The sequence below is a fragment of the Adiantum capillus-veneris genome, chromosome 10 (genome assembly GCF_014529385.1).
Source record: "Adiantum capillus-veneris isolate H3 chromosome 10, ASM1452938v2, whole genome shotgun sequence".
NCBI classification, from domain to species: Eukaryota; Viridiplantae; Streptophyta; class Polypodiopsida; order Polypodiales; family Pteridaceae; genus Adiantum; species Adiantum capillus-veneris.
The window spans coordinates 132,371,754-132,397,908 of NC_140940.1; the positions used below are offsets into that span (position 1 = coordinate 132,371,754).

Genomic DNA, 26,155 nt, shown 5'->3' on the forward strand with positions numbered 1-26,155 from the left:
GATTTCTAGTGAAGACTCACTAGATGAATCACTACTTGTGTCTTCTGCTCCCTTGGATAGATTATCATCTAGGTTACCACTGGGCCCTGAATTGTGTGCCACATTTGCACTAAGATTTAACTTAGATTCTTTGTCCTCACAGTCAAAGTCAATTGATGATTCTGACCCCAAATCGTGTGGGCTATAGTCTTGTGAGGCGCTACTGGTTTCAATGCCAGCCAAACTTTCATCTTGTAGATCATCATAAGCTATATGCATTGCTTCTAGCATGTTTAAGGGTACAAGTGGTGGTATTTCATCCCCCTCAGGTGTTACCCAGGTCGTCCCCCTATTTCCCCAAGTGTCAATGGTTGCTGCTAGGTGGACCCAATCCGCATTGTCCGACTCAGTCATCCCAGGTAGTACATCCATATAAGGAGAATCTTACCCAACATCAGTGTCCGCTTTACACGTGTGACAATACTGCAATGGGGCTGAGTGAACTGTGGTGTCAGATCTATGATCAATTATAAACCTGTTTCCTAGAGGACGTGCTCGACCCGTCACAAGATCCACTCGAATGACAGACTCTTGGAACTGCAAGTAGACATGGTTTTTAGACCAGTCGTGCTCCATTTTTTCTTCCCTCATGAAAGGATGTCCTAAGATCATCTCCGATGCCATAGTGTGTTTGGATAAATCCATAACAATAAAGGTAATCTTTATTTTATGTCCAAATACCTTGATCTTGAGATCTTCTAGCATCCCAATAGGTTTAACAATAGACCCATTGGCCATCTTCACTACTATGGTTGTGGTCGCAAGGTGAGGTCTTCCCATAGTTTCCCAGCAATTTTTAGTCACAATGCTAACCCCAGCGCCACCATCAAGGATTCCCTTCACAGTTAATCCCTTAGTAGTGATTGGTACAGTCGCATTAGATTCATCACCCTCAAAGTATTGTCCCAACTTGTTAACAGGTATTTCTATAACAAGGTTCTCATCTAGGTTTGGTTGTGGATCTATGTATTCCTCCTCTATTGGCATCTCCCCAGCTCCATCCATCTGTGCAAATTGTGGTAGCCCAAACTTCAGTTCTCCATTGAGGAAGGCTCCAAGGGCTGAGACTAGCTCGGGGTCTTTATATAGTTTGGACATGATGGTGGTTCTAACTTCTGAAGACATGAAATCCATCAATTTGGCAATGTTTAATGGTACCTTTTGGCCTTGAGTCCCTTGACGGGGGAAGATTGGATCTCCATTTCTTCGATAGGATCAGGTAGTCTCTATGTAAACATTCTTTCCATCAAGAAGTGAGTGCGTCCACTTTCCCATGACTTTAAGTCACTTTCTTTTTGGATGACACTAGGTATGTCCAAGGGTCTATGGACTTGGTGAGGTTGTTGTTATATAGGGAACACGGTGTCTGTAATATGGATCTTCCTAGGTGCTGGTTCTAGATCCCTTTGGGTATCTTCTACCAAACTCCTTAATTGCTTGACTCGCTCAATATCCTCTGTAGGGTTTGGGTAAGTTGCTATTTTCTTTTTGGATCCTGGCCATTGTGGCTCATGAAGATCTTCCTTGTTGGTTTCTATGTTACTGGTCGTTTTGGTCTCCATGGTTTCACCTATATCAGAATCTTCTTCAGCGTTATTCATATATACGGGGTCGTCACCAGTCCCTATGTTGGTCTTTGAACTGGGGTCTGACTTCGCTGCTTTTTGTGATCTCTTTCTTCGTGTTTTCTTCTTTTTCTGAGATTGGGCAATTGATGCCGTGTCTCTTTCCTCAAGAATATAATTTTGTTTTTGGAGCATCGATCGTGTGAGTACGTTTACTGGTACCATGGGTGTACTTGGTGATGGCTCCTCAGTAACTTCAATCAAGTTTAATGGCGTGATCTTCAATGGATTATTTGGACATTGGGCAATCAAACAATCTGTGCCACATCAATTACACATGAGTATCGGCATTGTAGACGTGCTCGCTTGATTGGTTTGCATTAGTGTGGCGTTCTTTTGTAGCCTTATAGGACACTGGGCTACACGATGTGGACCTCCACACTCATAGCATTGAAGAGGCGGTCTCTTAGCAGTGTAATTGATATTTTGGCCTCTTGCCGCAAGAGTAGCTACTTGATATACAGGTTTGACTTGTCCCCAATAGTCCTCCATGTAGTATTGTGGACTTTCTTCAAGCACATCCATCCCATAGGCGATATTAGGATCTATATCTTCCTCATAGCCTTCCAAACAAGAAATAGATGACTAACAACCCATTTGATTCACAGAAGTGATTCTCGGATGTGGTGGTTGCGGTCCTAGCACTGGAGGTGGTAAGGGTGTTGTTTGAACAACATTTTGGACCCTAGGGACCATATGTTGTGATGTTTGTTCAAGAGGTGGGGCTGGCATCAATGCAGGCACTCGAGGTGTGTCTGTCCATGCTAAGGTTGGTCTATTGGCCATCGCGCGCTTAAATACTATGCAATCCTTAGCTTGATGACCATACCTTCCACATGCATTGCAGTTCCATTGAATTTTACTCTAAAAGTAGGGCATTCACTGGTACTATGCGGTCCATAGCATACTGAGCACCATTGTTGCTCCCTTCTTGGATACATATGATTGTTTTGCGGAGCACGATTGTCTCTAAGACTCTATTGAATAGCCTTGGTGAGATCTGCTAAAGTCATCTTAGATATCTTTGGCTCCTTAGCAATAGGCTTTAGGGTCATTGGCTGATGCCCCGATGCTTGTGAGCTAATAGATTTAGGCTCAACAGACACTCTTTCTTCTTGAATCATTAAATTATCCTCCAATTGGATCGCATTGGTGGTGACTGCTTCCCAAGTGGTGATACCTCTAATGACTAGGCCATTGTAGATATCCTCATGTCGTAATCCCCTAATGAATCTATCAAGCAATTGGTTATTGTTGAAGCGCTCATTTGGATTACAACGAGAATTCAAATGCTTCAAGTGACTTATAAAGTCTCTCACTGACTCTCCTTCCTCTCGTTGGGCTTTCTGGAGCTGAGAGCCTACACCCCAAAGCACTCCCTCTCGTATGTATTCTTTTAAGAAGAGTCTCCTAAGAGTAGGGTAAATCATTTTTTCTTCCACCCTTAGGGTTCTATACCAATCCCCACCCTTTCCACTTAAGGTTAGGCTTAAATCATTGCTCTTATGTAGGTCATTGTGTTCTCCTAGAGAATCGCATATTTGTTCAAACACTTTGATCTGGTTTCTCACATCCCCGTCTCCACTAAATTTTTGTGTGAGCTTGGCTATTTGTACTGCCTTACTTCTAGGCTCTCTATCAGGCGTGTTATGCATATTCTCAGCAATAGATCTACCAATAGCTTGAGCAAAGTTGCCAAGTCGCCTAAGTGAGCAGGCCCCATGGGTGAAGGCGCTCCAGAGACTACATGTGGAGTAGGTATTGGCATTGGGCTTGGCGCATAGGAAGCCCTTGGGTTCCACGTTGGGTACGATGTTGTGCCATGTGGTGGTCCATAGTTCATATGAGTGGCCCTAGGCATAGCAGACGTCGGATGTGACATGCTAATGCTAGCCGGTATAGTCCCATGGGAATAAGAACTTGTGTATTGTGGTTGTGGAGCATAGGTAGTTGAAACAATGGGAGGGGTAGGGACTGAAGGAGTACGAGCTGAAGTGCGACGTGAGAGAGAGTGCGAGAAGAAGAGCACGACGATATAGTGAACTCGCTCTACTGTAATGTGTAGAGCATAGTGAGTTCTTATTAGGTTTTACAAAAGAATATGTGTACATACCTGGCGGCCCGCCCACTTACCTGGGCGACCACATTGGGCTTTATACCCCAACAACCTCCCACTTAAAGTCCAGTGTGGTACTTTAAGTGTGAGAGAAGCTACTATACAAGCTAATATACAAGAGATGTAGAGAAGTGATGTACTACCCTACACCTAACTGCTTGCGAAAATGCGCAAAGCTCTCTGAGGGAAGTTCTTTTGTAAGTAGATCAGCAGGATTTTCTGTGGTGTGAACTTTGACAAGCTGAAGTTGCTTATCCTCGAGCATTTCCTTGATGAAATGATACTTCACATCCACATGCTTTGTCTTTGAGTGATAAACTGGATTGCGAGCCAATTGTATAGCACTTTGACTATCACAATATAACACAAGCATCTCTTCTTTGATTCCCAAATCTGTTACTAGTCGATTAAGCCAAATTGATTCTTTGCATGCCTCTGATGCTGCAACATATTCAGCCTCTGTAGTAGACTGAGTAACACAATCTTGTAATCTAGAACGCCATGATACTGCTCCACCAGCCAATGTAAAGACATACCCTGACGTAGACCTTCGGTTGTCTAAGTCACCTGCATAATCTAAGTCTGTAAAACCCTTTACACTTAGCTCCTGACTCCCATAGCATATACGCATACTCTTTGTAGCTTTTAGGTATCTCAATATTCCTTTCACTGCCTCCTAATGTTTCTTGCCTGGGTTTGACATGTATCGACTTACTACTCCCACTGCAAATGCAATGTCTGGGCGAGTAGCAATCATTGCATACATCAAACTACCCACTGCAGACGCATATGGAATCTTATCCATTTCAGCCTGTTCTTCCTCAGACACAGGACAATCTTGTTTGCTAAGTTTCACATATGGTGGCAATGGAACACTCAGTGCCTTTCCCTTCTCCATATTGAAACGTTGCAAAACCTTGTCAATATACTCTGTTTGTGATAACCAAATCAACCTCTTTGATCTGTCTCTCTCAATGCGCATACCAAGTATATGACTTGCCTCACCCATGTCTTTCATGTCAAACGATTTTGCCATCTTTGACTTCAAAGCTGAAATTTCTTCCAAGTGCTTGCCAGCAATCAACATGTCATCGACATACAAAATAAGGATTAGCCAACTACCATCCTTAGCCTTCTTTGTATATAGACAGTGATCGAACTCACTACGTTTGTAGCCTTGAGAAAGCATAAACTTGTGGAATTTATGGTTCCATGCCCTCGGTGATTGTTTTAAGCCATAAAGACTCTTTAACAACTGGCATACCCAATCTTCCTTTCCTTTCTCAACAAACCCTTCTGGCTGCTGCATGTAAATTTCCACATCTAAATCACCATGCAAGAACGCTGTCTTGACATCCATTTGGTGCAACACCAAATCTAATATCGCAACCAATGCAAGAAAGCATCTCAATGTAGTCATCTTGACCACCGGAGAGAAGACTTCATCAAAGTCAATTCCTTGTTCTTGCTTAAAGCCCTTGGCAACAAGCCTTGCTTTGTACTTTGGCTGACTATCATGAGCGGTGATCTTATACCTGTAAACCCATTAACAGGGTAGAGCCTTTTTGCCCCGTGGTAATTTAACTAGCTTCCATGTCTGGTTTTTATGCAGAGCTGTCACCTCTGACTGCATGGCCAATTGCCAATTCCCGGAGTCCTTCATTTGCACTGCTTCCTTGTAACATGAAGGCTCATTGCAATCAGTCAACATGACAAAGTTCATAGATGGAACAAACCTATCAGGAGGTCGCGTGACACGTCCAGATCTACGCACAATAAGTGGCTCAGGCTCAGCCACAACCTGTGGTTCCACTCTATCCTGTCCTTGCTCCTCTTGAGCCCTGACATTTTGTCTTGCACGTGCAGGTCCATCTTCTTGGAAGACAACTCTTCTAATCTCCTCAACCCTCTCTGGTTTAGAATGATATTTGGATTCATTAAAGTGAACATCATTGCTGCGGACAACCTTTCTGGATTCGGGATCCCAAAGTTTGTACCCCATCTCACCAGAATTACCATAGCCTAGAAAGATGCACTTTCTACTCTTTGGCTCACGTTTGTTCCTAAATTCCTTTGGAACATGAGTATATGCCTCACAGCCAAAGACTCTGAGATGCTTGTATGAGGGCATTTTGCCTGACCATACCATCTCTGGCACTGAATCCTTCTGCAAAACCTTGCTAGGAGATCTATTTACAAGATGAACAGCTGTTGATACAGCTTCAGCCCAAAACCCATTTGGCAGCTGTGCATTAGACAACATGCTTCTGACCTTCTCTTGTATGGTCCTATTCATCCTCTCAGCAACACCATTTTGAGGAGGATTGTAAGGAGCAGTAAGTTCTCGTTTTATACCTTTTGACTCACAAAAGTCCTGAAAGGCCTTTGAAACATACTCTCCACCATTGTCAGTGCGTAAGCATTTAAGCTTCTTGCCACTCTGATTCTCCACAAGTGTCACAAACGTTTTGAAAACACTAAACGCTTCATCCTTATGCTTGAGAAAGTAAACCCATACTTTCCTCGAGTAATCATCTATAAATGTCATAAAGTAAGAAGCTCCCCCTAGAGATAGGTTAGGCATAGGTCCACACAAATCACTATGAACAAGTGCCAACTGTGTATCTCTTCTACTGCTTCTATGCTTATGTGGCTGCTGTGTTTGCTTACCATACAGACAATGTTCATAGAATTCAAAATCATTAAATGAAAAGCCAGGCAAATAACTAGAACGAGACAAGATTTCCATTCCCTTCTTGGACATATGTCCTAACCGGCTATGCCACAAAGAAACGTTCGGCTGCTCGGTTACATTGATTACATTTTTAGAGACATTTGATACATAAATCATGTAAAGTCCTCCAGACTTTACTCCATGTGCTACTGTCATAGAACCCTTGGATATCTTCCACATGTTCTGTCCAAAAGTGGTGACGTAGCCAGCATCATCAAGTAAACCTGTGCTGATCAAGCTCTTTGTAATTGCGGGAACATGTCTCACATTCTTCAGCGTGAAAGAAGAGCCATTCTGAAACTTCAATTGAACATCTCCAACACCTAAGATCTCACATGTCTGCCCATTGCCTAGCCGAACATGATCTTTAGTGGTCACATAAGAAGTAAACCACTCCTTGTTTGGAGACACATGAAGTGATGCCCCAGAGTCTATTATCCAGTCACTCAGTGCATTTCCATCAGATGCTGTAAGAAGAGCTGAGTCCATTGTATTCTTCAAGAAGTAGATGTCTCCTGACACTAGACTGTCATCCTCTGCAACAGTGTTTGTCACATTTATTTCTTGAATCTTCACTGAGGACTTGTTCTTCTCACCATGGTCTTCAGCTTTCTCTTTGCCTTTTTCTTCTTTCCATTCTCTGCAGTCTCTTTTCATGTGACCCTTCTTGCCACAATGGTAGCATTCTATGTCACTCTTGCCTTTAGCACTGTGGGACTTGCTATGAGACTGATTCCTCTTTCCACCTTTGTACTTTTCTTTGGTCCTTCCCCTGACAACTAAGGCTGTTCCTTTGCCTTTGTCCATTGTCTTTCTATTGGTTTCTTCAGTAAGCAGACTTCCTTCTACACCTGCTATGTTCAAACCATCTCGAGGTGCAGATTTACTCAAAGCTGTGCGAAAAGTGTCCCAACTTTCCGGCAATGTGATCAACAGGAACATAGCTCTAACAGGTTCATCAAACTTGACACCTTGAGCTGACAACTTACTATAGATTGTGTTGAATTCATTCAGATGATTGGACATAGGTGTCCCTTCTTTCATCTTCAAGTCAACAAGCTTCTTAAGCCAGTATACCTGTGAAGCTGCACTCTGCTTCTCATAAAGATCACTCAGCTTTAACCATGCTTGATAAGCCGACATCTCGTCTGCTACATTGAAGTAAACGCTTTCTGCCAAAGTCAGCATAATGGTAGAAAGTGCCAATTCATCCATTTCGCTCCATTCATCTTCGTCCATATCTTTTGGTTTTATCCCTTTGAGCTTTATAGGTTTTATCTGCTTCTTTTGTACCAACACGTGCCAAATCTGCTTCTTCCACAATGGGAAATTGGTTCCATCCAGCTTCTTGATATTGTAAAGAGCAGTGTCTTGTGATCCAGCCATAGCTACGCTTCGCAATAGTTTACTTTCCTGGGAAAAATTCGGTAGAGTTTCCCCTGTAAACTGACCTCTGAACCAATATCAACCTGTCAAATGAACCAAGAAAGCTTCAGATTCTGCAGAAATTTTGGCAGAGTCTCCTTTGTAAAATGGCTCTGGTGTACTAAAAACAGACCAAAAAACAGCTCAAAAACCCACTGTCTCTCTAACACTGTAAGCTGTGGGTAAACCTGTTCTGCACCTGTACTGTCTCTGACTATCCTGTCACTGTCCTGTAAGCATAGACTGCGACAATGCCTCAACGGCAGTAAAGCAAAGATGCAATCCCAATTGTCTAACTCACAGTCAATACATCCTAGCAGCCTATCTAAGGGTGCTCGAGGGATCGCTCCAAGACCTGTATCACCAAAAGGATCTCAACATTCGAGAATCCCCCAACTCAATAAAACCTCACTCGACCCTCAACAAAGGCTGCAATAAATCTGACAGTACATAGACTTCCCACAAAGTCATACATCCACAAATTTCCCACTGTATGCTTTAATCGTTGCGGCGGTTGTTTGCTACGTGACTCACAGCCAACAAACCCTCAACAGACATACATCATCTCTGACAATACATCCCATGTGGAAGTACCTGCAATGTCAGGATGAAATCTGGAATATCAAGCAGCAAACACAAGCTACCTGATGAACTAGTGGATGTCGCCTACAGTCTGTGTGTAGATGCGCCCGTGTCGTATGTGACACGCCTCCAAGAACTGTGAGCTGTCCTTCGATGTGTAGACAGCCACAAATCAACACTCTGGGAGTGTCGATATCCTCAGCACCTGCAATCGTAGGCCGAAAACCCCAAATTTGCAGAGTCGGATCTGCACCCGCCGAGACCACGTAGTCGAAAATGGCCTGCGCAGACCTTTGTCGAAGCTGAACGGTGGCCGAGATGACCTCAGAATGAAATTCTGAGAACACCAAGCCCTTTGGGCTTGCCCACAGGATTTGGGGCCGTGTCTTCGCTTGTCAAATTTCACTCCAATCTGAGCTGGTGACTCTAGCCTCCTGTAGTGCTGCCCCGAGCCTCGATCTGAGCTCTGATACCAGTTGAAGGAGTACGAGCGAAAGTTCGACGCGAGAGAGAGTGCGAGAAGAAGAGCACGAAAATATGGTGAACTCGCTCTACTGTAATGTGTAGAGCATAGTGAGTTCTTATCAGGTTTTTACAAAAGAATATGTGTACATACCTGGCGGCCCGCCCACTTACCTGGGCGACCACATTGGGCTTTATACCCCAACAGGGACTACATGAGTGTGAGCCATAGGTGCATACGATTGGTACACACTTGTAGGTACTGTTGCAGGCATTGAGCTACCATGTAGTGGTGCTTTACTAACAAATGAGGTCCATGGCGTGTTTCTCGGCATGCCCATCATTGGGGTAGGCATGGTAGCCGTGGTGTCATCAAGGGAAAGATGAGCTAGACTTGGAAAAGTAAAGCTATCACTTGTGGGCTTAGATTACATTGAGACCCCTGGCAAAACAACATATGGGGGATCGATGGGACTCATTGGGGGAGTCTCCATTTGTGATAGAGTAGGTTGTTTCCCTTTGCCCGTGTCTAAAAATCGCATAGGACCCGTCGAAGGTATGTTTATTCCTCGAGTTTTCCTCTCGGACTGGATAATCCTATGGATGACATTGCAGATCATGTGTTGTTGTTCCTCTAGACTAATGGCACTAGATGTGGATTGTACAACTTCTAACCAACCCACATGGTATGTGTAGCCCATGTATAGGTCGGTCAAAGTCTCTGTGTGTAGGTCATATTCCCAATTTTCATTGAGAAATACCTCTTCCAAACTTGGTGTACTAGAGGGTTGCCATGAGGTGGATGCAATGTTGCTTCCCGTGTTTTGACTTTTAGTCACCGCTACCTTAGAGGCGACTTTGGAAAGTGGTAGCTCGACTTTGGAAAGTGGTAGCTCGGTAGGGCCCTCATTAAATGAAGTAGGTAGAATGTTCACATGGACACTCTGAGGGAGTGTGGGGTCTACAGGAGATGTGAATGGTGATTCTACTTCCCCACCCCCTTCGTTTACTTCACTAGCTGTAGGTTCAGAGCACGTAGCTCTACTAAAAGTTTCCATCAAACAGCTAAAAACACTAGTTCCAGGTTGTTGGGCCCAGCTAGGCACGGTTTCATTTGTTCCCCCGGGGCTTTGTGTAAGATGCTCTTCCATAATATCGTAGTCAGAGGAAGAGTCGCTAGCCGCTATATTTGGGTCTTGGGTTGCACTACCTTGGGTCCCCGCCGAGGGCGTAGACCCTAGCGTGGAAGCATAGTGAGTACCCCCGTAAATCGAAGCACTAGCTAGTTGTTCGGACTTTAGCACATGACCAAAGCATAGATACATGTGCTTTGGGTGCCCTACAAGTGTCGGCAAGTACCCTCAAAGGTTACTTGCTTTGTTTTGTGGGTGTTTTGCACCCCGTTTTCTACTTGATTTTTTCTTGTTTTTGATGTTTTTTAATGTTTGATTTTTTTGATTAAAGTGTGTGATAGCTCAAAACGAGCGTATCACTTAGAGGGTCGATATGTGCTTTACAACACAATTTTCGGGCCTTAAAAAAATCGATTTTTAGCTACGTGTGAAGCTAAAATTCATTTTTTTTAAAGGCGACTTAAACCTAAGCCTGAGTGTGAGCTTGGGCTTGGGTCTGGGAGATATTCCCGATCCCGGTCCTACCTTTAAAATTTTTATTTTATTATTTTTTAAAACTAAATTTTTATTTTATTTTATTTTAAGGATAAGGTTGCCGCGGCCTGCGCGAGAGCACACACACACTCTATCTACTTACTTCTAACTAATACACCTACTCTTACACACTCTATTAACTCTCACTAATCTACTTCCTACTTACTGTACACAGAAAACTAACTACCTTAATACACAGAGAATAAACACAGAACCTTTGAAATCTCCATTAACAAAGAAAACTAACTACCTTAATACACAGAGAATAAACACAGAACCTTTGAAAACTCCATTAACAAAAAAAACACACGCTATAACACCAAATCCCTCTTCTCAACACACACACACTCCTTCCCTACCTTTCCTATAATTGAAATTGCACCACGGAGAAGCACAGAGTGCAGCTCGAGCTTAATGCACGGCATTCCCCGACAGCGGCGCCAAAAATGTGCGCATATGTCGTACCTGTCAATGCAAGGAACTTGCCGATACACCGTGTGCGAGCCATAGATGGCTCCAAGCACACAACAAGACTAAACTAGTAAGCTCAAAGAAGGCGATGGTGTGTCACTCACCGCTCTACGCTTGCTTCGTGGAGGATTCCTCGCCGCGAAGAAGAAGGAGCCGCCGCTTCGCTGCCGCCGTGCCTTCGTAATGCTCGACCGCCTTCTCTCTCTCTCTCTCTCTCTTTCACACACACACACACACACACACACACACACAAAGAGGTGAAGAAGAAGAAGATGGAGATGGAGATGGAGCAAGAGTACTCTTCTATTGCACAAATGAGAGAATGAATGAATTTTAGGTTTAGTTGACTTTTATATGAGCTCACCCCATTCACACTTGGGCGCCCATGCTTAGCCAACTAATCCCTTGAATGTTCTAGTTAGAGTGCGCCTCTCATCGGCGATCACTCTTACCCTTTTTCTATTGGACCGACAAAGCCCGGTACCTGACTCTACCAAATAAATAATACAATGTCCGCCGTAGGTTACAACGTCTGTCGTAGGTAATAGGGTGTCCGTGAGCCGTGAGGGTTAACAAGTATGATTTTAACCAAAAGTGAGAAGATTATCAACAAAGATGACACAAGGCTAAGGGCTAGATTTTATAAGAGACCCCCCCTCAAAAGGCTTTTCTTTACTCATGCTCTTGGAGCTCTTTACAACAAAGAGAAACTTGACTAGACATAGGACCATGGAGGCTAAAATCTCCATGATCCAAGAAACTTAGCTGCTTTCTTTATCATCATAAAACATTCTCCTCTTCTTCAAAGCATGAATGAATGCGAAATCCATAGGGATTTTGTCATGAGCCTGACAAGAAGAAGCTCCATTGCATAGTAATATAGTAAATCCTAGTAGAGGTTACTAAAATTTCATTCAATCTCTAAAAATCACGTCAGATGGCCTCTTTTATCTTAGATTTATCTTTTGGTTTCTTCTTTTAAGTTGGAGAGCTTAAAAAGAGCTAAATTTTAATAAAGGAAGTTTTGCAACCCAACCTCGTATAAGGGAGTTATGCTCAAATTAATGAAGACCACTTTTTCCCTTATCTTTTCAAAAAAAGTAACTTTGAATTTCATTAGGAATAGTATGTGACCTGTGTGTTGCTGCGGCTAAGAAAAGTGTGGCCATTAGGTCACCCTCCCCCTCCCCCATATTTGTAAGTGTGTGATCGTGCGCACATATGCACAAAAGTGGACAAGGTAGATTGTAGTCCTTGTAATCACTCCAAGAAGATGACAACTCTCTCTCTCTCTCTCTCTCTCTCTCTCTCTCTCTCTCTCTCTCTCTAGATCTTGAGATCAAGATTTGTCAATGTTCAAACGCCTATCAAGATAGGTGATGGATTGTCTGAACATTGGTTCCAATAGCAAAGTGACCTAGTAAGCACAATGAAACCAACTTGGAAAGGACATAAAGAAACCAAGAATTGAAATTTTACTACACACAACATTTAAAAATTTCACGATTTCCCTACATGGGCAAAAGGGCTAAATGTTATGATTTTTGTGTGCAAGATCTACATGTAGTATAAAGCACTTCAAAAGCTAAAAGCTATTAATATGGAATGTCACCCAAAAGACATACCAAAATAATGATGTGCGCTATGAATGGTTAATGGTTGTATCAATGGTTAATGGTTGTATCGTGGCAATACTCCAAAAGTCCCAAATGTCACTTTAATAGCATTAAGCTCTTCATCTACCTCTATAAGATCAAGAATCTTGGCATAGACCTTTGATTCTATCACATGCACAACTAGTCTCAAGTCAATGCCTTAATTATGAACCACTCCACCTCTTCCTTTAAAGGAGATTCCATGAATCCCCATGCAAATCAAGCCAACAATGCTCACACCCTCCCATAATGGTGCAATACAAAGAGCAAGCCTATATGAGGCAACACCATGAAGGGACTATCAAGTGTCCATTCCACCGCTAAGGGATATGTTCATTCACTTCTTGTTGGCAATAAGCTGATGGATGTAGTCCCTAGTATGATAAGAAGCCCTTGGCTACCACCGAGTTATGTGCGTTTGGGAGAACTAGCAATAAGCTTTCAGATGGCCTTGATCTTTTGCTTCATCCTTGCCATCTCCTTGACAATCTCTATTTTGGAGGTATGATAAACAATTTGACATGATATGCAAGGGAAGCTATTGGGACACTTTTTGTAGGCATTATAGGATTTTCAAGAGAGGGAGTCGCAAAGTATAGAGTCAAGAAGAGGGCGATCCTGGGTGACATTGCACTGCAAAATGAGTATAATGGTTGTGAAGACGATCACACGAACTAACGGTTGAGAAGTAGACAATGCTCCGAGTATAAAGATCTACCCTGCCACATTACCTAAAGTGAACTCTCTCTCTCTCTCTCTCTCTCTCTCTCACTCACACACACACACACACACACATGCACACACACAAGTGCACGTGGCCACCATCTGCACGATGTTGGAAAGGCTTGAAATAAAAATGGCTTCCAAATGGCAGCACAAATTTAAAGGCAGCATACATTTCAATGCACTTTTACATCACACGACTACCATGCGATGTCTTTAATGTAATAGGATGTGACAACTATAGGGATGATGATGCAAAGGGAGATGATGTTGCATGTCCGTGCAAGCCCTCTAACATCTAGAAGCCGATGTTACACAAGATGTAGTTGGGTCTCTCTCTCTCTCTCTCTCTCTCTCTCTCTCTCTCTCTCTCTCTCTCTCTCTCTCTCTCTCTCTCTCTCAATCTCAAGAACACACACAAAAACGTGATGTAACTTAGCTTGAAAGATTCAACTGAGAATGTTGAGTGTTGAGTTCAACGAGGTGTATTTACGTGATGGACTTCGAGTGGGAGTTGCAACATTGAAAGTGCAGACCAAAGTGCAATTCGTCCAGCACTGCAAGAGATGACGCATGGAGGCCCTCTCCTTCCTCCAAAATATTAAGGTCCATTATATGTATTATAGATAGTAGAAGTAGATTGTGTCTAAAAGTTTTCATTGAAAAAAATGTAGCATATGAATTTTAAAATTCACCTTTAAATTCTAGTTTCAAAGATGAGAAAACCTACAAATTTTAGGAAAAAAAACATTGAATCAAAGTAAAGTTGCCACAAATTTTCTCATATAGTAACTTCAATTCTTAAACTTAGGTTTATTGTAATCCCACTTATAAATTTTGAGATTTAATATTGTATTGTATTTTGTCACAAATCTTCTCATATGTCGGTTTTTAAACTTAGGTTTGGTGTAATCCTACCTATAAATTTTAACATTTAGCATTGTATTGTATGTTGTCGCAAATTTAATCATACTTCAGTTTTTGGCTTTCTAAAAGAAGCCTTAGAGAAGTGTTGAGTTAGGCATACTTTCAATGTTTTCAATGATAATTGAGACTTACCTTAAATGTTATTTAGATTTTGGCTTTCTAAAAGAAGCCTTAGAGGAGTGTTGAGTTGGGCATACTTTCAATCTTTTTAATGATAATTGAGACTTACCTTAAATGTTATTTAGATTTTAAAATATTGAATGAATATTTTTATTTCACCTTTCATTTGGCATCCTCACAAGACTTGACTTTCCTCTTGCATTCTATTTTTAGAATGCTAAAGTGAAGCTTCACCTACATAATTCTACTAAATTCTATACATACATATACATATATATTTATTTTTTTACTTATTTATTTGTATTTATATTTACACACACACACACACACATATATATATATATATATATGAGCAAATCATGGTAAAAGGGAGAAAAACTAATGAAATGTATAAGAATTTAGTTCAAAAATCCTCAAAATTTCAAAATTTATGCTAGGATTTCTGGTTTGCTTCTTTGCGAGGAGGAACTTCGCCGCTTAATAAAAGAGACATTCCCAAAGAATGCTCCACCTTATATAGTTCTACTTAAACTCAACCTAATGATTTTATCGCTTTCTTATTGTTCTAGAAAGCCACCCTGACCCTTTCACCTGTTAAACTTAGATTTAGTGTAATTCTACTTATAAATTTTGAGATTTAGCATTGTATTGTATGTTGTTGCAAATTGTCTCATTTGTCGGTTTTTAAACTTAGGTTTCGTGTAATCCTACCTATAAATCTTGAGATTTACTGTTGTATTGTACGTTTTCGTAAATTTTATCATATGTTGATTTTTTAACTTAGGTTTAGTGTAATCCTACCTATAATTTTTGAGATTTAGCATTGTATTGTATGCAAATGCTCGAAGAAAACTTAGGTTTAGTGTAATCCTTCCTATTAATTTTGAGATTTAGCAATAATTCCTAACTTAAGGTGAGAGAAAAACCCAAGCTCAACGAAATCCAAGGTACAAATTTTGAGATTCAAATCTAAATTTTAACTTGAAAGTGAGAACGCCTCAAATCCTAAAGGAATTTAGTGTAGAAACCTTCAAATATTGTCGAGATTTTTCTTTGCCTCCTGCCTTTGCCATCTCGGATTCGCTCATGCCACATTGGATTCACGCACATCGCCTTGGGTTCGCTTGCCCTCTGCCTGAATTTTTCTCGTCTTCAACACTGACCTTTGATTTGTTTTCCTCCGCCCCTTGCATTGGATTCAATTCAATGCCCTTGATGATCATGATTATGGAAGCAGCCTCTCTCTCTCTCTCTCTCTCTCTCTCTCTCTCTCTCTCTCTCTCTCTCTCTCTCTCTCTCTCTTATAGTCACTGCACTCTTGAAGATGAGGTTCCTAGAGGAGAGGAAGGAGAGGATGGAGACACACACACACACACATATGATCCCGCCGTCCTTGCTATTGTTGGGGCTCAAAGAGCACATCAATTTTGTAGCTCTCTCTCTCTCTCTCTCTCTCTCTCTCTCTCTCTCTCTCTCTCTCTCTCTCTCTCTCTCTCGTAAATCTATTGGATTAATTTACATGTGGGAAGCCTCAACGCGAGGAAAACCCATCATAAAGATCTATACAACCGAAAATGCGGAAGTCACTCCATATAGGAGCAAACTTCCAAACTAGAAACAGTCATAGAAAAGTGTCAAAGTCGTGATGTCTATGTCTTTTAGTCTACAGTAGTCAAACAAGGATTGCGGTAGAGAGCCTCTAAAGTGAGTGTAGAGCTGAAACTGTCGAAATTCAAAAAGAGTAACATTTCTTTTGGACCAGATCGAGGAGAAGGCCCAAAATCTGACCCAATGCATGAAAATCGCATGCGAACGCAATTGCAGTGTGAGTTTTCCGAAAACCCAAAAAAGTTTCCCAAATGCAGCAGAACGAAACCTCGAACACAATTGCCTTGAAAGCACAAGCAAGAAATCCCAAGAGTCGGAGCAAAACCAAAGAAGATGAGGAACTAATTCCATTCGATTCGAGCATCTTTGGCAAGATGAAGAGGCAATGCGACAAGAAGCCAAAATCTTACCCACCAATAATATGCCAAGCATGCATCTCCATAGAAACACTCTTTGTTTTAATGGCAAATTGCTTTTCCAATTGATGGAAAGAACCATTTTCCACCACCGCATTGACTTATGCATGTGCCAAAGCAAATTGCCATGAGACTGTATCCATGGAGGAGGCACAATAGCTCTATAAATTTTCCTTGAAGTCCAATTCTGCATAGAAATAGGTTTGGAACCTGGGGAATTACCAAAGAGTTCCCAATCTTTAAGCCTATCCTCCTCATTGAGTATTGGTACAGGTATAAGAGGAGCAAGCAAAGCACATATGTCCCTCCAAATTGGCCGATGGTGCATGCCCAAATTAAGTGTCTAACAAGCACCGGGAAAAGATAACACACAACCATTTTCATCCACAACATCCTCAATACGTCTGATACTCATTTTCATCAAGTTGTAAGCCTTGACCGGTTGAGTAACTGCCAAGGGAAAAGGAAATATTGCAGACCAGTGAAGGCTTTCTTTCCGCAATGAGTTACCATTCAAAGAGGATCTCCCGGACCACATAATCTGAAAAAGTACATGTTTCCAATCCAGTATCAATCTTGTAGAGTGAGGGCAGCTAGGTATGGTACCTTCAAAACGACCCAATACAACTTCCCATTGATTAGTGATCCAATTACCATATGCCTTTGTGTTCATAGAATTGCACATAGTAGCTATCATGCGTGACCAAGGTTGTACTTGCGCGAAAAAATCATCCCCAGCAGTGTGGCTTTGTGTGCCAAAAGATGGAAATGTATGTTCAATATATTAAACCCACCATGCGATCTTGGTGTACAAGTAGATTTCATTCTCAACAAGCGTAAATCTTTGCGTTTGGGATGTGTCTTCCATAACAATTCCATTGCCTGCAACATAAAGGTTGAAATGTCTTTATGTGTCCAAGACAGCAACGGAAAATAGAATGAACATGTGCCATCACAATGGATTGTACTATTCGCAGTCGTACATGAAGAGGCCAAGTGGACAATTTCCAATATCTCAGTTTCTGCGCAAGCTTAGCAGTCACCCATTCCATTTGATGTGTCGCTGTAATGAACCAACCAATTGGATAACCAAGGTGACGTATCACATCATGTGGTGACAGCAGTTGTCCAGGCCATAAAATAGAGTGCCAGTCGCAAGAATTAAGAGGCAGCAAAATGGACTTTTTGAAGTTGATATGCAAACCAGCTGCTAGCCCAAAATCTGACAAAATCTTCATTAAAGCTTGAAGATCCGCACGATCGTTTTTAGGCATAAAAAAAGAGCCGTCCACATATGCGTGAGGAAGAAAAGAAGGACTCCCTGAAATTTGCACTCCACGTAACAAACCAATGTCAACCATCTTGTCCACATATAAAAGCAATGTATGAGTGGAAATTGCATAAAGCAAAGCACTCAAGGGATAACCTTGTCTAACAGAACAACCCAGTTCCCAAGGGTTAGAGAGCCCGTCCGCAATGATAGCACGAGTCGTAGCCTCAAAATACAGCCAGTAAATTACATTAATCCATTTAGGACCAAAACCCAATCTAGACATACTCTTAGAAATAAAATCCCAGCGAACCGAATCAAAGGCTTTGGCTATGTCTACCTACAATACAAGTACATCATGAGAGGAATATTTGCATATTCAATGGCTATCATAGCATTCGCAATATTATCAATAATATGACGTCTCGGAATGAACCCATATTGATGAGGATGAAGGCCACGATGAAGAATCTCCCTTACTCTATGCACCAACATCTTGGCAACAAGTTTGTATACGACTGGCATAAGAGTGATTGGTCTCCAGTCATCAAAGATTTCAGCCAAATGCTTTTTTGGGAGCAATTTCAACAAACCTTATTTCCATAAAGATGGAAGCTGCTGTTCCAGCCATGCACTGTTTATCATGAGCAATAAAGCATCTTTTAGTTCATCCCAAAAAGCATCAAAAAATTCAGCAGTAAGACCATCCCATCCTGGAGCTTTCCCCTTCCCTAGTGCTTTCAAAGCATGATACAGCTCTTCATCTGAGAAGGGTTGTTCCAATGCATTCGCTTCATCAGAATCCATAAGCGGGGAAACAAATTCTAGAAATTGCAGTCTAGCACAAGATTCTGAAGCAGATAAAGGGGCAAGAGCAGCAAACAATCTAGCATAATGTTGAACGCATTCTTGGGACAGTTGCAGTTTTGAAGAAGTCCATGAGCCATCTGAAATTTTGATGCGAGAAATGGAGTGTCTCTGTCGCGAAGCATGCAAACTTTTAAAAAATTGTTTGGATGAACAACCTTTGTCCGCTATCTGCTTTTCTCTAGATCGTACTTTCCATTTGTGAACTTTAAGCATTTGATTGCATGAAATTACATGGTTTGCCTCACATAACAATTCTTGAACAGATTGAGCCGACAAACTATCAGAATCCGACTCCATAATACATTTCGATGTTGTTTTGCCCAAGCCAATGCTCTTCTTTGATCCCCAAGATACCATATTCCAAAGTCCTGAATAACAGATTGCATACGTACCACAAAAGAATTCCATGCAAATTCAATGTCAGCATGCGTATGCATGAATAGAGGATGTATAACAGTGACAACCATTTGACGGAAAACCTCATGCGATAGGTAATTGCTATTTACATGTAATAAACGGCGAGACATCAAATCATCCTCAGTTCGAGACATATCAAACAACATCTCCAACCATAATGGAGCATGATCTGATAAACATATGGAATGATCCATCCACATTTTACGTACAAAAGAGTTGTACTGATTTGCATTGAGAAGATACCACTGATCTAGTCTCGCTCGATAGCGTGCAAAAGCATTATGCGTATGTGTAAATACCGAATTGATCGGATTTGTACAAATCCATAAGTCCTCAGCATGCAAAACCTCTAGTAAAGATGACCATCTCTGTTTCTCAAACTGAAGCATATGCGAATTCTGAGAAGTATTATCTCGAGAAGATGGCGAGTTATTGAAATCACCACAAATGAAATCATTTGAGAGCCAGGGATAAGTACTCAAAGAACTCCACAAGAGAGCCCGTGTTCTAGAGGATTGCGAAGCATACACACCAGCAAACTCGTATATTTCCGCATTTATGATACATTAGACAACCATCCGTCTACCGTCAGGATCATTGTATGCGACATGCGGATTCTGTTTATGGTGGACTAACATAACCACTCCTGAGAAATTTGTAGAGCCTGCATAAAAGATATGGTAGCCCGCAAAGAATCTAGACTAACCAGCCAAATGATGTTGATTGTGCTCTTGCAGATAGACAACATGAGGATACATTGTATTGACGTAATCCCAAAAAAGCCTCCATTTATTTACATGCGAGAGGCCTTGTATGTTAAAAGAGACACACTTAAGTGAAGAAGACATTGAGTATATACATATGTACAGATCCTTGCATAAACGATCAAGCAACAGCCATATCTTCATGCTCGTCAGGCTGAGCATGAGCATGAAGAACATCCATGCCATCCACATCCAGCAAAGGCAACCCTTTTTTCAAAACATCAGTCCAAAGTCTAGAAGTTGGAGACGTATCCACTGAAATCTATCTTGGCGTAGGAGCCGTCACACTCCAATTTCTAGATCGGAGAGGCTTTGTCTTCGGCGAGAAAACTGTTTTTGGCTGTTGCCAACCATTAAGATCGGCCTTTTTATCATCTGCAATCAAAGCTTTTTAGCCTTTTTAGCATCTACAATCAAAGCTTTCCCCTTGTCTTTAGCTTTTGAAGACTGTGCAACTAGCTGAGGAGCAGACTTTAAATTAGCATCAGATATGACAAATCCCAAAGGTTTAGCTTTTTCTATTACTAAACAAGCAGGAACAATTTCCGATTGAGGGATATCATTTGGGGGTGGCTTATGAACCACCTCCGAAGCAAGATGTCCAAATTTATGGCATGTAAAACCCACGCTTGCAAAAACTCCCCATTTCAAATCAAAATAGGTTTCCCCCATTTCAACATCTTCAACCTCAATTGCAATAGATGGCGGAGTGGGTTTATTAGTGTCCTACAAAATGCAAAACCTGTTTCTATTCCCAGTGGGACGAGGAGGACATAGTACTTTACCCAATGAGGCGGCCAAACCAGGGAGCTCCTCTCTCATATAGTCAGAAAAATTCACTACTTCGACCCAAACTGGACAAGAGTGACAAATCAAATTTTGATAGTCCTTGCTAGGCGACCAAGGCAAAACATGAACCATCTGCTTGCCATAAAACAATGGCGAAGCCTCAAGCAGTTTTTGCTTATACATATGATCTGTCAGATGAACCTCGTAAAATCCACGAGAAGCAAAAAAGACTCCCTCTGCAATATAATCAAACGCATAAATAGGTGGAAAGGTAAAAAATTGAACAAGTCTGGGATCGCTAATTTAACGGTCGAAAGGCACTAAAGATCGACTATTAATACCATGGATAAGCTTCTCAATTTTCTCTGGTCAATTAAGTTGTTTAATCGCGAGAGCCAAGTATTTCATGTTCGAGGGCTGACTAGAGGCTATACCTAGAAGACCTTGTAGTTAAGCTACAATAAAAGAAATTTCTCATGAAATCATCGCCTGACTAATTACTTTTTCTTTGATCCCCCAAAGTCTTTTCACAGTGATTCAATTTTGATGTGTGTGCTTATTTTGTATGCCTTGGGTTTTTTGCTTTTCAAGGAAAAGAGGCCACACTGGGAACCTCTAGGGCTCTAGTACCATAGGCGATACATGTGAGTGGAGTACCAAATCCAGCTGAGGTTTCTCTTCCAGCTGAGGTTTCTCTTCCAGCTTAAGATTTTACATTGTGGCACTTTGATTTTTTGTTTGTTCGTTTTTAGCATTTTAATTTTGTAACTTTGGGGGGTCATATAACATTGTTACCCTCCCTAGGCTCATCACACTAGTAAACTCGCTTTATGATAATTAAGCTAAAGGGCAATAGGGACTAAGCCCACTAGAAAGCCCTAGTACATTTCACACAATGCTGCCTAAATCGGATTAAGAACCTAAGTAACCATTGATTATTAGGAAGGCATTCCCCATGGTATTAAGAGAATATCTCTAACACCTAGCTCGGTCAAACTAGCTTAGTTGGACTGCTTGATTTTTAAACCTAGACAAGTGATTATGACAAAAAATTACATTGAATTTAATGTTTGATACTAAGCAAATGTGCCGGATATTATGCTACCAATCACAATTAAAGCAAACAAACATGGATGCAAAAAGATAAGGGGCAATGCTAATGGACAAGAAACACCTGTTTATGTTGATGGTCGCGCTTGATTTGAAAAGTGGATGAGAGAAAGATTCCATGAAGGTCCAAATCCTAACCACAGCAACACGTTCCTGTACACACTATGAAACACAAGAATACCTCTAGGAGGCACATCAGTGGGAAAAAAGAACTTTTCTAAACACTCAACTCTAAAACAGAAACACTCCTATCGTACTAATCTTACCTATCCTCCATCACGGGGGTGATGAGGATCAAAGGTGTTTGATGACATAGGTTTCTGTTTCAGTGTACCGGATGTGAATGCATAGGTCTGGATCAATGTTTGACTTTTACTGTGCATACTCGTTTGCTAATTGCTCTTGCTCTTTATTGATTTTTTTTTTGTGAGTATAAGTCTTTATATATACATTCCCTAAGATTGGTGATTGAGAGGTCAGGGAGAAAGGTTGAGAGGGGAGTGAGTGAATGATGACTATCAGCAAACACTCCCCCCTTCCTTGGGTAGATCATACCGTTTGAAATGTGTTCGTCACCCTTTGAAACCAATTGTTCCAGTTGGTAATAGGTGAGGATTTTTGCCATTAGTTTTCTATTACCTTAGGTGCCTCGTCGAGTTGCAAGGGTGGTAAGGTACTCTCCCAGGATCGAACTTAAAGTGGTTCATCAGGTGATTCTTGAACACTGGGAGGTGTGGATTCCTTTGTAGCTTTATGGAGGTCCACTATTGTAGATGGAGGCTGTGGAGAAGCTTTTACCTCTATGGATGCATTACATGAGGATCTAGAAGCTTAATGGGACTCCTCCCTTCCTGAGCTAGGTGGAACAAATCGTTCTTTCTTCGGTACCCAAACTAGCTCTGGAGCGGGTGTGTAGCATTCTGTGATTTTTTTCTTTCCGCGATCGTTGATTTGTTTTGGAGCTACGAGATTGGGCTCTCATGGGTCGGGTGACACGTAAGAATACAATCTACGTTTTGGCACCCATATTTGATCATTTCCTTGATAGTAGCCTTGGTCTTCCAATAGTCGTTTATGAATCCAACACCACATTTCCTTACATTTTTTGGGGCGAGTGGGACGTTTCTTACAAGGCTTCTATTTTTTAGCACTAGCTATGGTCGCTAAAGAAGCTTTAGGGACCCACTTGTATGTTTTCTTCGTTATATTACGATGAGTCTTATCAGAAGCTATATGCATTTCATGTAGCATATTTAAGGGTACGGACATTTCATCCCCCTCAGGTGTTACCCAGGTCATCCCCCTATTTCCCCAAGTGTCTATGGTTGCTGCTAGGTAGAGATCCACATGGTCCGACTCAGTCATCCCAGGTAGTACATCCAGATAAGGAGAATCTTCCCCAACATCAATGTCCGCTTTACACGTGTAACAATACTGCAATGGGGCCGAGTGAACTGTGGTGTCAGATCTATGATCAATCCCAGTAGTACATCCATATAAGGAGAATCTTCCCCAACATCAGTGTCCGCTTTACACGTGTAACAATACTACAATGGGGCCGAGTGAACTGTGGTGTCAGATCTATGATCAATTATAAACCTGTTTCCTAGAGGATGTGCTCGACCAGCTACAAGATCCACTCTAATGACAGAATCTTGGAACTGCAAGTAGACATGGTTTTTAGACCAGTCATGCACCATTTTTGCTTCCCTCATGAAAGGATGTCCTAAGATCATCTCCGATGCCATAGTGTGTTTGGAGAAATACATAACAATGAAGGTAATCTTTATTTTATGTCCAAAGACCTTGATCTTGAGATCTTCTAGCATCCCAATAGGTTTAACAATAGACCCATTGGCCATCTTCACTACTATGGTTGTGGTCGCAAGGTGAAGTCTTCCCATAGTTTCCCAGCAATTTTTAGTCACAATGCTAACCCCAACACCACCATCAAGGATTCCCTTCATAGTTAATCCCTTAGTAGTGATTGGTATGGTCGCATTGGATTCATCACCCTCAAAGTATTTTCCCAACTTGTTAATAGGTATTTCTATAACAAGGTTCTCATCTAGGTTCGGTTGTGGATCTATGTATTCCTCCTCTATTGGCATCTCCCCAGCTCCATCCATCTGTGCAAATTGTGGTAGCCCAAACTTCAGTTCTCCATTGAGGAAGGCTCCAAGGGCTGAGACTAGCTCGGGGTCTTTATATAGTTTGGACATGATGGTGGTTCTGACTTCTGAAGACATGAAATCCATGAATTTGGCAATGTTTAACGGCAGCTTTTGGGCTTCAGTCCCTTAATGTGGGGAAGATGGGATCTCCATTTCTTTGATAGGATCAAGTAGTCCCTCTGTAAACATTCTTTCCATCAAGAAGTGAGTATGCCCACTTTCCCATGACTTTAAGTCACTTTCTTCTTGGATGACACTAGGGATGGCTAAGCGTCTATGGCCTTGGTGAGGTTGTTGTTGCGTAGGGAACACGGTGTCTGTAATCTGGATCTGCCTAGGTGCTGGTTCTAGATCCCTTTGGGTATCTTCTACCAAACTCCTTAATTGCTTGACTCGCTCGATCTCCTCTGTAGGGTTTGAATAAGTTCCTATCTTCTTCTTGGATCCCTGCCATTGTGGCTCATGAAGATCTTCCTTGTTAGTTTCTATCTTAGTGGTTGTTTCGGTCTCCATGGTTTCACCTGAATCCAGTGTTTGGGAAAAATCATTTTTCCAAACATACAAAATTCCTTTCCTTGAATTTGCCAGGAGGAAATTTTAGAAAATTAAGCTACTTTTTCAGGTTTTTACACTATTTTTCTCTATTATGGGGCAGAATTTCTCCTTTTCCCCTTGTCGTGAACCGGCATTTTGGAAATTGAAAACGGCACGATATTAAGCTGAGACACATTTTTCCCGAACACTGCCTGAATCAGAATCTTCTTCAGCGTCTTTCATATATACGGGGTCATCACCAGTCCCTATGTTGGTCTTTGAACTGGGGTCTGACTTCGCTGCTGTTTGCAATCTCTTCCTTCTTGTTTTCTTCTTTTTCTGAGATTGGGCAATTGATGCCGTGTCTCTTTCCTCAAGAATATAATTTTGTTTTTGGAGCATCGATCGTGTGAGTACGTTTACTGGTACCACATGTGTACTTTGTGATGGCTCCTCGGTAACCTCAATCAAGTTTAATGGCGTGATCTTTGGTGCATTTGGATTATTTGGACATTGGGAAATCAAATGATCTATGCCACATCGATTACACATGAGTATCGGCATTGTAGACGTGCTCACTTGGTTGGTTTGCATTAGTGTGGCGTTCTTTTGTAGCTTAATAGGACACTCGGCTACACAATGTGGACCTCCACACTCATAGCATTGAAGAGGTGGTCTCTTAGCAGTGTAATTGATATTTTGGCCTCTTGTAGCAAGAGTAGCTACTTGATAGACAAGTTTGACTTGTTCCCAATAGTCCTCTATGTAGTATTGTGGACTTTCTTCAAGCACATCCATCCCATATGCAATATTAGGGTCAATATATTTCTCACAAACTTCCAAACAAGCAATGGATGACTCATAACCCACTTGATTCATAGAAGTGATTCTCGGATGTGGTGGTTGTGGTCCTAGCACTGGAGGTGGTAAGAGTGTTGTTTGAACAACATTTTGGACCCTAGGGACCATGTGTTGTGTTGTTTGTTCAAGAGGTGGGGCCGGCATCAATGCAGGCACTCGAGGTGTGCCTGTCCATGCTAAGGTTGGTCTATTGGCCATCACGCGCTTAAATACTATGCAATCCTTAGCTTGATGACCATACCTTCCACTAGCATTGCAATTCCCATTGAATTTTATTATAAAAGTAGGGTATTCAGTGGTACTATGCGGTCCATAGCATACTTAGCACCATTGTTGCTCCCTTCTTAGATACATATGATTGTTTTGCGGAGCACGATTGTCTCTAAGACTCTCTTGAATAGCCTTGGTGAGATCTGCTAAAGTCATCTCAGATATCTTTGGCTCCTAAGCAATAGGTTTTAGGGTCATTGGTTGATGCCCCGATGCTTGCGAGCTAATAGATTTAGGCTCAACAGACACTCTTTCTTCTTGAATCATTAAATTATCCTCCAATTGGATCGCATTGGTGGTGACTGCTTCCCAAGTGGTGATACCTCTAATGACTAGGCCATTGTAGATATCCTCATGTCGTAATCCCCTAGTGAATCTATCAAGCAATTGATTATTATTGAAGCGCTCATTTGGATTACAACGAGAATTCAAATGCTTCAAGCGACTAATAAAGTCTCTCACCGACTTTCCTTTGTCTCGTTGGGCTTTTTGGAGCTGAGAGGTTACACCCCAAAGCACTCCCTCT

The 26,155-nt window shown here is 41.6% G+C and overlaps 2 pseudogenes; both read right to left on the minus strand.

Annotated features, from left to right (window-relative positions):
* Positions 1-12,792: 12,792 nt before the first annotated feature.
* Positions 12,793-14,111, minus strand: LOC147449673 (L-gulonolactone oxidase 3-like; annotated as a pseudogene).
* Positions 14,112-14,183: 72 nt separating this feature from the next.
* Positions 14,184-17,243, minus strand: LOC147449674 (uncharacterized; annotated as a pseudogene).
* Positions 17,244-26,155: the final 8,912 nt, after the last annotated feature.